Source organism: Miscanthus floridulus, chromosome 13 (genome assembly GCF_019320115.1).
Source record: "Miscanthus floridulus cultivar M001 chromosome 13, ASM1932011v1, whole genome shotgun sequence".
NCBI classification, from domain to species: domain Eukaryota; kingdom Viridiplantae; phylum Streptophyta; class Magnoliopsida; order Poales; family Poaceae; genus Miscanthus; species Miscanthus floridulus.
Window position 1 is genome coordinate 12,455,639 of NC_089592.1, and position 14,587 is coordinate 12,470,225.

At 45.4% G+C, this 14,587-nt stretch overlaps 1 pseudogene; it reads right to left on the reverse strand.

Moving 5' to 3' along the window:
- Window positions 1–1,357: 1,357 nt before the first annotated feature.
- LOC136499467 ((E)-beta-caryophyllene synthase-like) overlaps window positions 1,358–14,587 on the reverse strand; it is a 45,124-nt pseudogene continuing 31,894 nt past the window's right edge.

The window sequence follows — 14,587 nt, forward strand, 5'->3', positions numbered from 1 at the left end:
CTGCTCTGGCCGGGCCGGGCTCCGGACGTCCCCTTCCCTCGTGGTGGTGGGCCTGGCGCCTGCGTGGAGACACAGAAGGACGGAGAGAGGACGCTTATTTGCATCCCGTGTCGGCTCCCACCCAAAATGGGTCACTCATTTGCCTAGTCTGTTGGAGCTTGTTTTGTGCGGATAAAACACTATGAACTACCCATTTTGGGTTTGGGTCACCCTATGCCTACTCTGTTGGAGTCAGTCTAAAGAGCAATATTCCTTTAGATCCTGGGACACATCAATCCCTAAAAATTGGAGATATCTGGTGGGTGGCATAGATGACAGGTGGGCTCGACGCTGGTGGGGAGCTCTGCCCTAGGGTGCACTCGGTGCAGGGTGGAGCTCCGACCTATTGTAGTCAGGCAGGCGGACAGGCGAGACCGGAGGCAGCAGGCCACGTCGGATAGCAGATTTTGGCTACAAAACATAATGTTACGGACATCACACTTAAAATATCATTTTTTTTTGTTAATAGTGCGACACACAATCGAACATGAAATATCATGTTATTATTATTTTTCTTCCTTTTGTACTCCTGTTGCAACGCACGAGCATGATTCTAGTTCAAAAAATAAAAAGAAACTCCGGGTTCGTGGGCATGAGCTCGATCAGCTCCCCGGATGCGACGCGACACGACGTTATTACTTCTTACCACGAATAGGCGCTCACCTCAGCTTGCTCGATCCGCGTCCATAACCTCACTCTTCGCCGAAGCATGTGAACTGTGAAGTGCCTTGTTTGATCCACACGAATAACGTGTCAGCAGAACTTTTTTTTTCAAGTTTCTCTTAAGTTGGCCATATGATCAACAAATATATCCACACTGTTGCAACGAGACATACATCATCGCGTTGTGGAGTCACAAGGCACATAATTAGCTAGCTATCATGTTGGATCTGACTAGATTTAGCCTAACCTTATTTAATTAATCAGAAGACCCATAATAAATACTAGATGCAATAAAAGATTAATTCTGTATAAGAAATTGATTAGAGATTGACTGAAGGGTCTGTTTTGTTCAGCTGTGACAAGGCTATTGTGAGCTATGTGACGTAAACAAGCTATAAACTGTTATGTTTAAACAACTATGAAATATACCTCCTCACTTTTATTTCCCTTAAAACAACTGTAAACGTCACTCTATTTTCACCTAATTGGAAAAGCTAAAAGCTGACGAAAGCCAAAAATAGAGTCCAAGATGTTGTGCGAATTGTATTATTTATACTAGCAATAATCTGGGGTTAAAAGGTACCCTTGGCTGCCGACTTTATGCACACCCACGTACGCTAAAAAACTATTGGTCACTAATGCTGGATCAATAAGCTTACACGGAGTTGATATATATTGAAGCTATAGTGTTCTTGAGGCTAAATGAAAGGGTGAATGCGTCTTCACTCAATCACTCTTGTACATGAAATCCATTGTTCGGGCAACATTGACTGCTACCTCTAAAAGTGCCATGGGACGTTTGTGCTCGATGCATTCTTCAACAATGTCCATCCATGCTTCTTCAATTATAACTTTAAGCTTTTTGTTGGCTTCCTCTACTGTCACCTCATATTGGTTCATGTATGTTTGCACTGTGGATACCACATGCTCCTTAGCTTGTTCACGCTTCAAGGGACAAACGAGTAGGGATAGTTAGAAAATATATAAAAAAAAACAAATGTCTAATTGCACTAAATATATATAACCTTTACACTACTGATTTAAATGTTTTGCAACTATCATTTACAAGAATTTTGCATATATAGTTGGAGAGATTTTCTAAACCTCATGCGACACGATGTCATTGCCGACACGCCCCACGATACAGACACCTCTCTAATGATTTTTTGAAAGGTGAGAGCCCACTCAACATCCTCCTTAGTAGTCACATCTCCCGGTGAAATGAACCCAAGATTTGTCATCTGCATACAAGCACTGCTACGGGTGGAAATTTGGAGGTGCTCTTCAATATTGGCTGGGATGAACTGTTCATCACGCCATTTAACCTCAGCATGGTAGAATCTAGCAGTGTCAATCACCTAAATAGATAAATATAAGGATGGTAAAATTAATTGAGAAAACTCGTCATGTTTCCTTATTGTGATCTTTTGGAGCAGCTTATACCAGTTTCTTGACAAATTCAGCATTCTTGTTTTTCTTAAGTTTTAACTCCTTCACGATCTGATTTGTAGTGTTTCGTATGTTGATGAAGAGTGCCTTTAAGTATGCTGGAATCTGTTCTTTTATTTCTTCATCCCACCTGTCATTAGTTTTCAAGCAAAGGTAAACTTTAGTGATGTAATATAAATTTTGTTAGTCTTATAGCTACAAGTGATCTATCTGAAAAAAATGCATAATAGAATATCTAGCTAGGCAAACCTTTCCATGGCCATAGTGAAGATATTACTCTCCTCTGCGGTGCCATAGTTGTCATAAAGGTCATCGAACAAGGTTGCGAATATTGGTGAATTAATAAGTAAGCGACTCCATTAAGTAAATTATTACTACCAACTTAGTATATAGTAAATTATTACTACGAAGTACATTGTTATTCATGAATTAAATATATGTACCAATGTGTGGTTTCCTTACACTGTAAGTTCTTTCAACTCATCACAGTAGATAGCTTGCAAGATGTTGTAGTCTAGTTTTGCAAACTCCAGTATGGTCGCATCCCGTGTAGCCTTCTTCTCATATACTGAGATGCAGCGCCTTGTCTCCACTCTCTTGACCCGCCTGAATCGAGGTGTTTCCAAAGTGCACTGGACCTCGTCTTGTTGCTCTGGCCCCAAATTTTCCAGCAGAAGTAGAGATTGGAGGTGGCTCTTGTTGAAAGTGATGATGTTGTCAAGTATATCTCCTCTCCTCCCCATGAGTTCTCAGATGCGCAGCGTCGTACAACATCAGCAAGCTGCTGATATCATCACTTGAAATGTTCCCTTGCTCATCCCTAAATTTCTCAAACACATCTGCTCATGTAATTGAACATTCATTCACGCATATGTTAACACAGCTCAAAATTTCACACTACACATAATACTAGTTTACCCAACACACATTTAGCATCACCATATATCGATGAAAGGAAACAGATACTACGTACTTGTAGTTGACAATCTTACGTACCTGATAACCTGAAGATTGCCCAGGTTCTCGATCTTGCTCTCATCAATACCCAGCTTCTCAACCATGTAATCTGAAATGAATAATGGCAAAAGCGAAAAGATGCAGGCATTCAGTTAACTGAAAGTTCAGACAGTTAAAAAACAAGCAGCAGCCAGTAACAGCAGGAGAAGAGGAACCTCACCTTCAATGTTCTTCTTGACATGGCCTGCGATCCCGGAGCTCAGAGGGTACAGGGTGTCGTCGAGGTCTGCAGGCAAGAACAAACAGGTTGCATTCCGTGAAGGGGCAGAGGGAACAAGGCAACAAACAGAACGAAACAAAAATAAGACAGCAACAGGGCGGCGACATTTTTGCAGGAAGCAGAGCAGCAGCGGCTTACCGAAGAGCAGGCCGTCGAACTTGGGCTCCTGGACCTTGTGGCAGTGGTCTTCGAACTCCATGTCTGGGGACTGTGGTGAAGAGCGAGCTGCAGAGGACGAATCGAGATTAGCAGGCAGTCCGAATACTTCTCCCGAGAATTCATTCCAACCCAAAATTCCAGTTCGGTCATGTCATTATTTACAACCTCCCCCCCCACCCCACCTATCATTCTTTCAGAACCCTGAAAAAACTAAACCATCATTTCCAATCTAACAAGCAATATATCCCACTTTGACGTTTCGTGATAAAGGAAGGGGTAGCCACTAGCCAGGCCGGTCCATACACCTGACAGGGAGCGTCTCACCCCGCTTTGACGTTTCGTGATGCGGACTGCGCTGCTGGGATTTTGAGTCGAGTTGACGAGGCCATTCTGAGGACGGAACGGAAGTAGGACTGTAGTCTGTAGGATCGGAGTAGCACGTACTGCCGTATCGCCGGAAGCCCCAAACCGCAACGCGACCGCAACCAAAACCAGCCGACGACCGTTCGTATACAACCCTAAAAGAAGGGAAGGAATGCCGGCGCGGCCCAGGAAGGGCAGCCGCCGGATCGACGCGGCCATCGACCTCTTCACCGCCATGGGCTACGCTACACGCGACATTAGGGCCGTCGTCGCTGATCTTCTCAAGGTGATTTTGGATTAGGTCTCTTCTTTTTTTCCCCAGCAAGCAGCGTCGGTCTATGGCGGCATTCTAGGTATTGGGTTTCCTGTTTCTCCGCGGATCGATTGTGGTCCGAAACCCCCCTTTTTTGGTTCCGTGAACAGCCAGTTGCAAGGCGTTCTCTTGTGTTTGCGGCGATCGGCGCTTGAATTCGTGTGTGAATGAGCGAATGCACTAGCTGATTGATCAGTTGTGTTTTTTTTCTCTGATATGGCTGTAGGTGTACGGGGGCCTGGCCCTGATGTGTGGCGTGTACCGGAGGAAGGCTCCTACGAGGTTGTGCAAAACAGGCTGTTTGAGATCGAGGAAGAGGAGAAGCAGAAGCAGGACGCGCAGCTGCTGCTGGAGTATCACCAACAGCAAGATGGCCAGCAAGTGGAGGATGAGCCTCCTCAGGTTGGGTGATTCCTCACTTCTTTTTGTTGCCTCTCTCAAATTCTCACTTTCTCATTTCAGAACAACATGCTCAATATGGATAATTTATTACTCCCTCCGTTCCTTAATATAAGCCATGAACGGCACTCAAACTTGTAAAGGCACGTCACTTTAGGTCCGTGAACTTTAAAAATATATTTTTTGGTCCCTAAACTTGTTAGGCCTTCCCCAACGCCGTTTTTTACTAGTAGCCCCAAGGACTAAGTAGGATCGGATAAAAAAAGTAGGTTCTCTACACTTGTCATATTAGCTTGCAGAAGCTACATATGCTTGGGGAGAGAGAAGGTGGTCCATGTTAAAAAAGAAGAGGGAGATGAAATAAAAGTGAGGCATGATGAAAAGAAAAAGTTTCTTTGCAAACCACAAGTAGTGATAGTTTGCATTGTGTGAATAGTAGTCTCAATATTTATTAGTATATGTGGATCACTTTATTTGTCCTAGAACCACAAAAAGTGTTAGCCTCCATTGGTTGTGTCCTTAGTGGTGCAACACAGGTCTATGACAGCCACATGGGCCCTCACCTCGATATTAGCGTGACATTTTTTTCTTCATTTAAGCACTCGTCTTTGCTCTTCTCTCACGAATAGTCTTTGCTCTTCTCTCACGAATAGATCATTTCTTCTTCTTGCTTCGCTCTTCTCTCTAGGCGACTGCAGCCCGTGGACACCGAGGCTCCCACTCCTCTTTGCTCTTCTCTGACGAATAGATCATTTCTTCTCCTTCCTTCACTACTGGAAACAGAAACTTTGCCGAGTGCAAAATTCTTTGCCGAGTATAAAAAATCGGGCACTCGGCAAAGAATTACACTCGGCAAAAAAATGCAAGTGCCACTCTCGGCAAAAGCGCGGCACTCGGCATAGGATGGCCAGCGTAACGGTGTTCGGCCACGTCCTTCTTTGCCGAGTGCCGGATCAGGGAGGCACTCGACAAAGATTTAATTTTTTTAAAAAATTCTTTGCCGAGTGTCCCAGATCTGGCACTCGGCAAAGATTTATTTTTTTTTAAATTTCTTTGCCGAGTGTCCCAGATCCGGCACTCGGCAAATTTTTTGTTTTGAAAAATACTTTGCCGAGTGCCCCTGGCACGACACTCGGCAAAGATTTATTTTTTTTAAAATGTCTTTGCCGAGTGCCCTATGAAGGCACTCGGCAAAGAGGAAAATTTTTAAAAAAATTCAAAACCCTCTTTGCCGAGTGCCTTATTTGTGGCAGTCGGCAAAGACCCCCTTTGCCGAGTGCCATGCCCGTGACTCGGCAAAGTTTTTTTTTGTTTTTGGCCTCCAAATTTTTTGTGCAGCCCCTTTAAAGCACCATGAACTCCTAGTTAGAATTTGGGGATTTTTTTATGGCTTTTTGATATATTTAGTTACTTTATTTCATTTACTTGAATTTTTTCGAAAAATATAATTTTGAACTGCACATGGTACGAATAATGGAATTTAATGATTCAAAAAATGATAGTCATGTTACTGAGTGTAGTGTGAGGCCGAATCCAGAAAAACGGACCTGAAATTTCGGACATCTTGTTCACAAAACATGATCGTGAACTTGCGTGCGAAGTATTTTTAAATTCTATAAAAAACAAACGAAGTCCGAAAATCATGAAACTTGTTGAGATGTTGTGATATCATATGTGGAGGCTATGATAAAAAATTCAGAAGATTTCGTGCATGTTGTCACGTACGATGCTTACAAACCAGGACTCTCTACATGTGTGTCCTAGTTTGTAAGCATCGTACGTGACAACGTGCACGAAATCATCTAAAATTTTTATCATAGCCTCCACATATGATATCACGATATCTCAACAAGTTTCATGATTTTCCGACTTCGTTTGCTTTTTATAGAATTTGAAAACACTTCGCACGCAAGTTCGCGGTCATGTTTCGTGAACAAGATGTCCAAAATTTCGGGTCCGTTCCTGAATACGGCCTCACACTACACTTAGTAACATGACTATCATTTTTTGAATCATTAAATTCCATTATTCGTACCACGTGCAGTTCAAAATTATATTTTTCAAAAAAATTCAAGTAAATAAATAAAGTAACTAAATATATCAAAAAGCCATAAAAAATCCCCAAATTCTAACTAGGAGTTCCTGGTGCTTTAAAAGGGCTGCACAAAAAAATTGGAGGCAAAAAACAAAAAAACTTTGCCGAGTGCCGGGGCATGGCACTCGGCAAAGGGGGGTCTTTGCCGAGTGCCACGAATAAGGCACTCGGCAAAGAGGGTTTTGAATTTTTTTAAAAAATTTCCTCTTTGCCGAGTGCCTTCATAGGGCACTCGGCAAAGACATTTAAAAAAAAATTAAATCTTTGCCGAGTGCTATGCTAGGGGCACTCGACAAAGTATTTTTCAAAAAAAAAGTTTGCCGAGTGCCAGATCTGGGACACTCGGCAAAAAAATTTTAAAAAAAATTAAATCTTTGCCGAGTGCCAGATCTGGGACACTCGGCAAAGAATTTTTTTAAAAAAATTAAATCTTTGCCGAGTGCCTCCCTGATCCGGCACTCGGCAAAGGGCGGTTCTAGGACTTAAGCAAATTCGGCCGGCCGGGCAGTCAAACAGACAGCCAGCCAGCCCCCGCGCCCACGCCTGCGCCGCCCCCGCCCCTGCTCCGCGCATCGCGCCCACGCCGCCACCGCCCTTGCGCCCTTGCACCTGTGCTGGCCGCGCCGCCCGCGCGCTGCCCCCGGCCGCCCTAGGCCGGCCCTACACCCCGGCCGGCCCTGCTCCCGGCCGTGCCTGTGCCCGACCCCGTTCCCGACTCCGATGACCCCGACTCTGACCCCGACGTCGCCCGCCCCTACCCCCGGCGCCCGTCAGGTATGCCTTCTCTCTTGTTGTTGTCGTGGTAGTGATAGTTAGTATTAGTTGTACTAGTAGTGCTAGTGGTAGTAGTAGTATTAGAAGTAGTGGTAGTAGTAGTAGTAGAATTAGTGGTGGTAGTAGTAGAAGTAGTGGTAGTAGTAGTAGTAGTAGAACTAGTGGTAGTAGTTGTAGCAATAGTGGTGGTAGTGGTAGTAGAACTAGTGGTAGTAGTAGTAGCAATAGTGGAAGTAGTAGTAGCAATAGTGGAAGTAGAAGTAGAAGTCGTGGTACTACATGGATATATTCTTCTGCATGGATTGATATCCAAATTACATGGCTTCTCTTAAGACACATGTGCTTGTCGGCCATCGTGCTGCTGTTTCTGGTAGGTTTTGGAAACCTCACCGTGCAGGGGAGGTTCTGCCGATTTTTTTAAATGACAGTATTTTGTTCCATTTTTGTAGAGAAGAGCCCATCGGAGCCGAGTCGGAGTTCCTGTCGCCGTGCCGGTCTGCCTGCACCGCGTCGCCTCGCCACTGCACCGACCCGCCATGGCCCCGCTAGCCTGACTCCGCCGCCACCCTAGGTATAACACCTCTTTCCGTATCATGGTCGTAGATCGCGTAACCTAGTTAGGCGTCTCCCATTCGAAAGAGATATAGTTGGAGGTATGCAGATCTTTGCATATCTATGACCGTATCTGTTTTGGATTATCCACGTTTTTTGGACAGCCCGCGGATGCATAGATGGGTTAGTTTCCATGGTCTATTCTGGTATGAGACAGAGTTTCGGCATCACCTCCCTGTTATTCTCTGGATACGCACTCTTCTTTGGTAGGACGTGTATCTGGAGAACAGTGGGGAGGTGCTGCTGAAGTTCTATCTCGGATAGGAGTAGAGCATGGAAACTAACCTCATCTATGCATCCACGGGTGGGATTAGGACCTATCCTCACCTATTAGATAGTAGGAACACCATGTAGATCCAATTGATGGTTACATTACTCGCTGATACATATGTTAGAGGATGGATGACCGTCAGTGGATGTACACGGGCTGGAGAAGTCAGAGTGATTATACCACAGAATGGATGAACAAGATCGATGCTTTCTTGAATAGTGCATTTGGCAAGGCTGCTAAAGGACATTGCCTAGTTTTGTGTCCCTGCAACAAATGTGGAAATAGGAGGAGGGTAAACAAGGTGGAAATGGGTAAACATCTTGTGAAGAATGGATTTACATCGGATTACACCCGGTGGGTCCACCATGGTGAAGCCCATCGTATGAGAGAGGAGGTGGTGAGACCACGGGTGGAGGCTTTTGATGCTGATGCCGGGGTACTAGACATGTTAGATGACTTTCATCAAGGATAGTTCGATGAGGGACGTGAGAAGGAGGAGATGGAGGTAGCCGCACAGCGTTCTACGACATGATGGACTCAGCACAGAAACCCCTTCACGATCGATCAACGGTGTCTCAACTGGATGCCATTGGACGCTTAATGGGTTGAAGTCTGAGTTAAACTTGAGTCGACCTGGCTTCGATAAGATGTTGGCCATGATTGGCACCCTACTTCCGGAGGGCCACATTCTACCAATGAGCATGTATGAGTCACAGAAACTCCTTTGAGCACTTAAGATGCCGTATGAGCAGATACATGCTTGTCCAAAGGGGTGTGTCCTATTTAGGAAAGAACACGAGCATGCAAAGTTCTGTCCAAAGTGTAAATCCTCTAGGTACCTGGAGGTAGACTTTGATGATAGCCAAAAGAGGCAACTTACGATCCCCGTGAAAATCCTATGGTACCTTCCGTTCCTACCGAGGATCCAATGGCTATACATGACCGAGGAATCCACGAAATAGATGACATGGCACAGAAATGGCAAACGGTACAATCCTGACAAGATGGTACATCCATCCGATGGTGAAGCTTGGATCCACTTTAATGACAAACATCGTGACAAAGCAGATGAGGCTCATAATGTACGTGTCGCGCTGGCAACAGATGGGTTCAATCCTTATGGAATGATGGCTGCCCCATACACATGTTGGCCCATCTTCGTTATCCCCCTTAATCTCCCCCCGTGTCTCCTTTCAACGACATAATATATTCTTGTCGTTGATAATTCCTGGACACCCAGGGAGCAATATGGGTGTGTTCATGGAGCCCGTGTTTGATGAATTGGTCCATGCTTGGGATGAAGGGGTATGGACATACGATCGAGCTACAAAGACAACCTTCAAAATGCACGTTTGGTACCACTACTCCCTGCATGACTTCCTGGCGTATGGGATATTCTATGCCTGGTGCATTCATGGGAAGTTCCCATGCCCAATATGCAAGGAAGGTGTGAGGTTCATTTGGTTGCAGAAGGGTGGCAAGTATTCAACGTTCGACAAACATCATCAATTCCTACCTCTTGACCATTCATTCAGACAAGACATCAAGAACTTTATGAAAGGTGTCAAAGTGATAAACCCTGCACCGTAGATGATGACTGGTGCCAAGGTTCATGCTCAGATAGATGCTCTCGTGCCTAATGAAGGTGGTTTTGTGGGATATGGTGAGCAACATATGTGGACTCATATCTCAGGCATGACGAGGCTCCCCTATTTCGATGACCTTCTTCTGCCACATAACATTGATGTAATGCACACTGAAAAGAATGTCGCCGAGGCACTTTGGGCAACACTCATGGACACTAAAAAGTCTAAGGACAACCCTAAGGCTAGAGTGGACCTGGCAACATTGTGCAATAGACAAAATCAAGAGATGCAGCCTCCTAGTCGTGGTAAGACTTGGAGAAGGCCTAAGGCAGATTTCGTCTTGAAAAAGGACCAAAGGAGGGAAGTACTTGAATGGATCAAGATGTTAATGTTCCCTAATGGGTATGCAGCAAATCTAAAGAGGGGAGTGAACTTAGGCACTTTGTGAGTAAACAGGATGAAGAGTCATGACTACCACATATGGATTGAGTGGCTGCTTCCGACGATGGTTCGAGGCTATGTCCTAGAGCATGTCTGGCAAGTGCTGGCAGAGTTGAGCTACTTATTCCACCAGCTTTGTGCCAAGGAGCTCTCTCGGACCGGCATTGATGACTTGGAAAAAGCTGCACCCGTGTTGCTTTGTAAGTTGGAGAAGATCTTTCCACCCGGTTTCTTCTTGCCGATGCAACATTTGATTGTGCACCTCTCGTATGAGGCACGGATGGGGGGCCTATGCAGAACCGTTGGTGCTATCCAATCGAGAGATGTCTGAAGACTCTTCGCAAAAAATATAGAAATAAAGCTAAAATTGAGGCTTCCATTGCAGAGGCATACATTCTAGAGGAGGTGTCAAACTTCATAGAGAAATACTACACTGAGAAACTTCCTAGCGTTTATAATCCACCCCCTCGTTACAATGCTGGCGAAAATGAATCGAACCTCAGCCTTTTCCAAGGGCAACTCAGAAGCGCAAGTGCATCGACCACTAAGCAATTGAAAAATGAAGGGTGGCGCAGTATCATGCTATATGTGTTGACCAACCTTATCAAGGTGCAACCGTTCATTGGGTAAGTTCTGAACGAACTTGTTTCATTTCGCCGTATGTCCTTGTTTCTTCATCCAACCCCCTTTGTTTCTCATTGGTACAGGGAATTTCTTCGTCAATCCTGGCATGGATCAAGGCAACCTACCCCGCAAGAAAATGATACCCTTCTTTCATGGGGTGCGGGACCAGGGAGCCCCGATTTCATTTGTTGGTTCAAACAGAAAGCCCAAACTGATGTGTCTATAACTCTATAAGTGACGAGCTAAGATAGGTTGCAAACGGCTGTGCTATTAGGGTCAAGTCATTTACCGGTTATGATGTGAATGGATATCATTTTCACATAGCAAGCTACGAGCAGAGTCGGTCCAATCGAAAAACCACAAACAACGGAGTTGTTATGTTCGGCACTTATGGACTCGACTATTATGGAAGAATTGAAGAAATCTACGAACTATCATTCTATGGTTCCAAACCTCTTACTCCTGTCATATTCAAATGCCACTGGTTTCATCCTAGAGTAACGAGACGAACCCCTAAGCTTGGGCTAGTCGAGATTCGACAGGATTCCGTCTATCTAGGAAAAGATGTCTACATTGTGGCTCAACAGGCCGTCTAGGTTTATTATACGTCATACGCGTGCAAAGATGCCGAGCATCTTAAGGGTTGGTCTATTGTGCACAAGGTATCGCCACATGGTAAACTACCTGCCCCAAACGATGAAGATTACAACTTCAACCCAAACACATATGATGGAGAGTTCTATCAAGAAGAGGGACTACAAGGAAGGTTTGACATAGACTTAACCTAAGAGATAGGAATGGAAGTAGACAATGAAAGGGATGATGATGAGGACGTTGGAGATGAGGTGCGAAATCTGAAGGACATACAAATGCTTGAGCGATTACGTTTAGGCAATGACAATGAAGACAACATTCCTCCTTCGGATAGTGTTGATGAGTTGGACAATGTTGATAGTGATGACGAGACCTATGATCCAGCTAATCTCAATCATGAAGATTATTTCTAATACATGTAATACTATGTTTTTTGTAATTATGTTTTATTCATTTTTGCATATATTTCTAATACATGTATTACTATGTTTTTTGTAATTATGTTTTGTTCATTTTTTCACCTATTTCTAATTATGTCTTGTTTTTCTTTTTTGTTGCAGGTGATTGAACAAAGATGGCGGGCGACCATCATAGGTCCGTGAACTCGATATACCAAAGACCACGCTGGCTGCAGGAGGAGGCGGAGGGGGCGGCGGAGGGATCGGACAGGAGGAGGAGGAGGACTGCCAAACTCAGGAGGGGGCCGTCTCCTCCCACGCCGTGTGAGGAGGAGCCGGAGGAGGAGGTGGCGCCCGTGGATGAGTCGGACAATGAGCTAGTTCGGCAGACGGACGAGGAGGAGGGGCCGCACGAGGACGATGAGTTGGAGGCGGCAGGCACGGGTTTCGCTTCCTCCGACTCCTCTTCGAGTGTCTACTTGCGAGGTCCCACGAGCCTTCCACATGTTCCGCTTCCTCACCAACGCCCAGTGATTCACCCCGAAGGGCAAAAGTAAGTAACTTTATATGTTATCACCACTACTTCATATGATATGATGAAAAAAACTAATAATTTTTCTTAATCACTTGTGGAGGAACTGGGTGGTTGTGTCGGGTGGTAACGCACGTCTAGTCAACGGCATCCTGGGTCTTCTGTGCAGGCAACACTTCCCCGGCATTGTCACGTATGCATCGAAGACGGAGCCGGCCTACTCGTTTGACCACTATGCCGTCGCCACCGATGCGGAGTACCCCAACAAGGCGGTGTGGGTGAAGGCAGAGCTTTAGGTAAGTCTCCGTCGCACAACATTGCTCAATACATCGCATTCATTGGACTTTTCTTGAAATAATGAATGGATACATCGCTTTTGTATGCAGGCTTATTACAGATGCGAGGAGGGATTTGAGGCCAGGGCGGAGCAGGTGACTACCAAAGCCTGTAAAAAACACGTCTCTGACATGCATCATGAGGTGCGCATCCAGGCCATCGTAACCTACTACGGGTCAAAGCTTGGAGAGAGGAAAACCAAGAAAGACGCAAGAGAGATGCAGCTGACCCAGGAGTAGTACCTTAAGGTAAATGAAAAACATCAATATTGATTCGTTTTGAGATTAAGTTGGTTTAATTTGATCTTCTTATATGTCCAATAATTGATGACATGTAGATAATTCCCTAGTGGTGCCAAGCGTATCCCGAGTGCTGGGCGATGATGGTGGATAGGTGGTTCACGAAGGAGTACCTCAAGATGCATAGGGATGCCCGGGACCGTCTTTGCAGATGCAAGGTCCAGCACACCATCAAGGCAGCCGCAGCCTCGCCGGATACAAACAAGCATGGGTACGCGAATTCATTTATCTATTGTGACGCTCAGTTCTGCCTAATTTCTAATCATCGTGTTGTCTTTCTCCCAGTCGGCGTCACATAGTGGCCAGGCTTGCTCGGATTTCCAAGCATGGTGTATGGCCCACAAGGGCAAGGCGATGTCCACTCCCGCATCAGTGAGTACACTGAGGTGGCGAGGTCGCTCCATGGGTCAGACCACGATCCGAGCACCTAGGACTTTGATGGAGAGACCGTCATGAGGGTGGGGGAAGGCAAGAAGCATGGACGGTTCTGGCTTGGCGACGGCGTCATCGACACGGCATCTACTCCCTCTCTCTCCCAGATCCGAGCACGAAGCACGAGCAAGAGCCCGGCCGTTCGCACACGGCTGACCGCTGCACAGCACCGGGTCGACGCACTCGAGGTTATTCCTGTTTTACTCGTCACACATTGATCTTTTCTCACCTTAATTAGCTTTGCATTACTGAAATATTGGAGTGAAATATTGCAGGCCCGGCTGGAACAAGAAATGAGGCAACGTCTAGAGATGGAGGCTGGGCACCAGAGGATGGCGGCCCAGCTAGAGGCCGAGCGGGAGGCCGAGCGGGCCGAGCGGCAGGCCCAGGCGTAGAGGCTGACAGACATTACAGAGTTCCTACAAGGACTTGGGCAACGTGTGGGCTTCTCTCTGCCACCTGGGCTATTGGTTCCACCTCCGCCTCCGCGTCCTGTAGCTGCAGCTACTCCTATGAGTATGAAAGTTTTTTTTTTACTTTCGCTTGTGCTTTGCTTGTATGGCCTCTACCTTCCTAGATTAGCTATCTAAATAATCTTGTCTCACATGCAATCTTTTCTCCTTTGTGCAGTCTCCATCTGACGGTGGTTCGAATAATCCACCTCATGCACCTCCGAATGATGGAGCTGGGCCTTCACCACAGTCGCTTTGGCCGAGATGAGTGCACGTTGTATTTTTTTCATTTATTGTTCACTTTGTGATATACTTGTGATGCACTTGTGGACTTTGATGGACTTATGGATTTATTTGGATGGACTTGAGCACTTATTATTATATATGTGATATATATTGTGATGTATGTGATATGTGCGGATGGATGTGTGGATGGATGAGATATATATGTGATGGATGAGATATATATGTGATATATGTTTGTATGAATTTATTTGTCACGATGGAATGTAAAAAAAA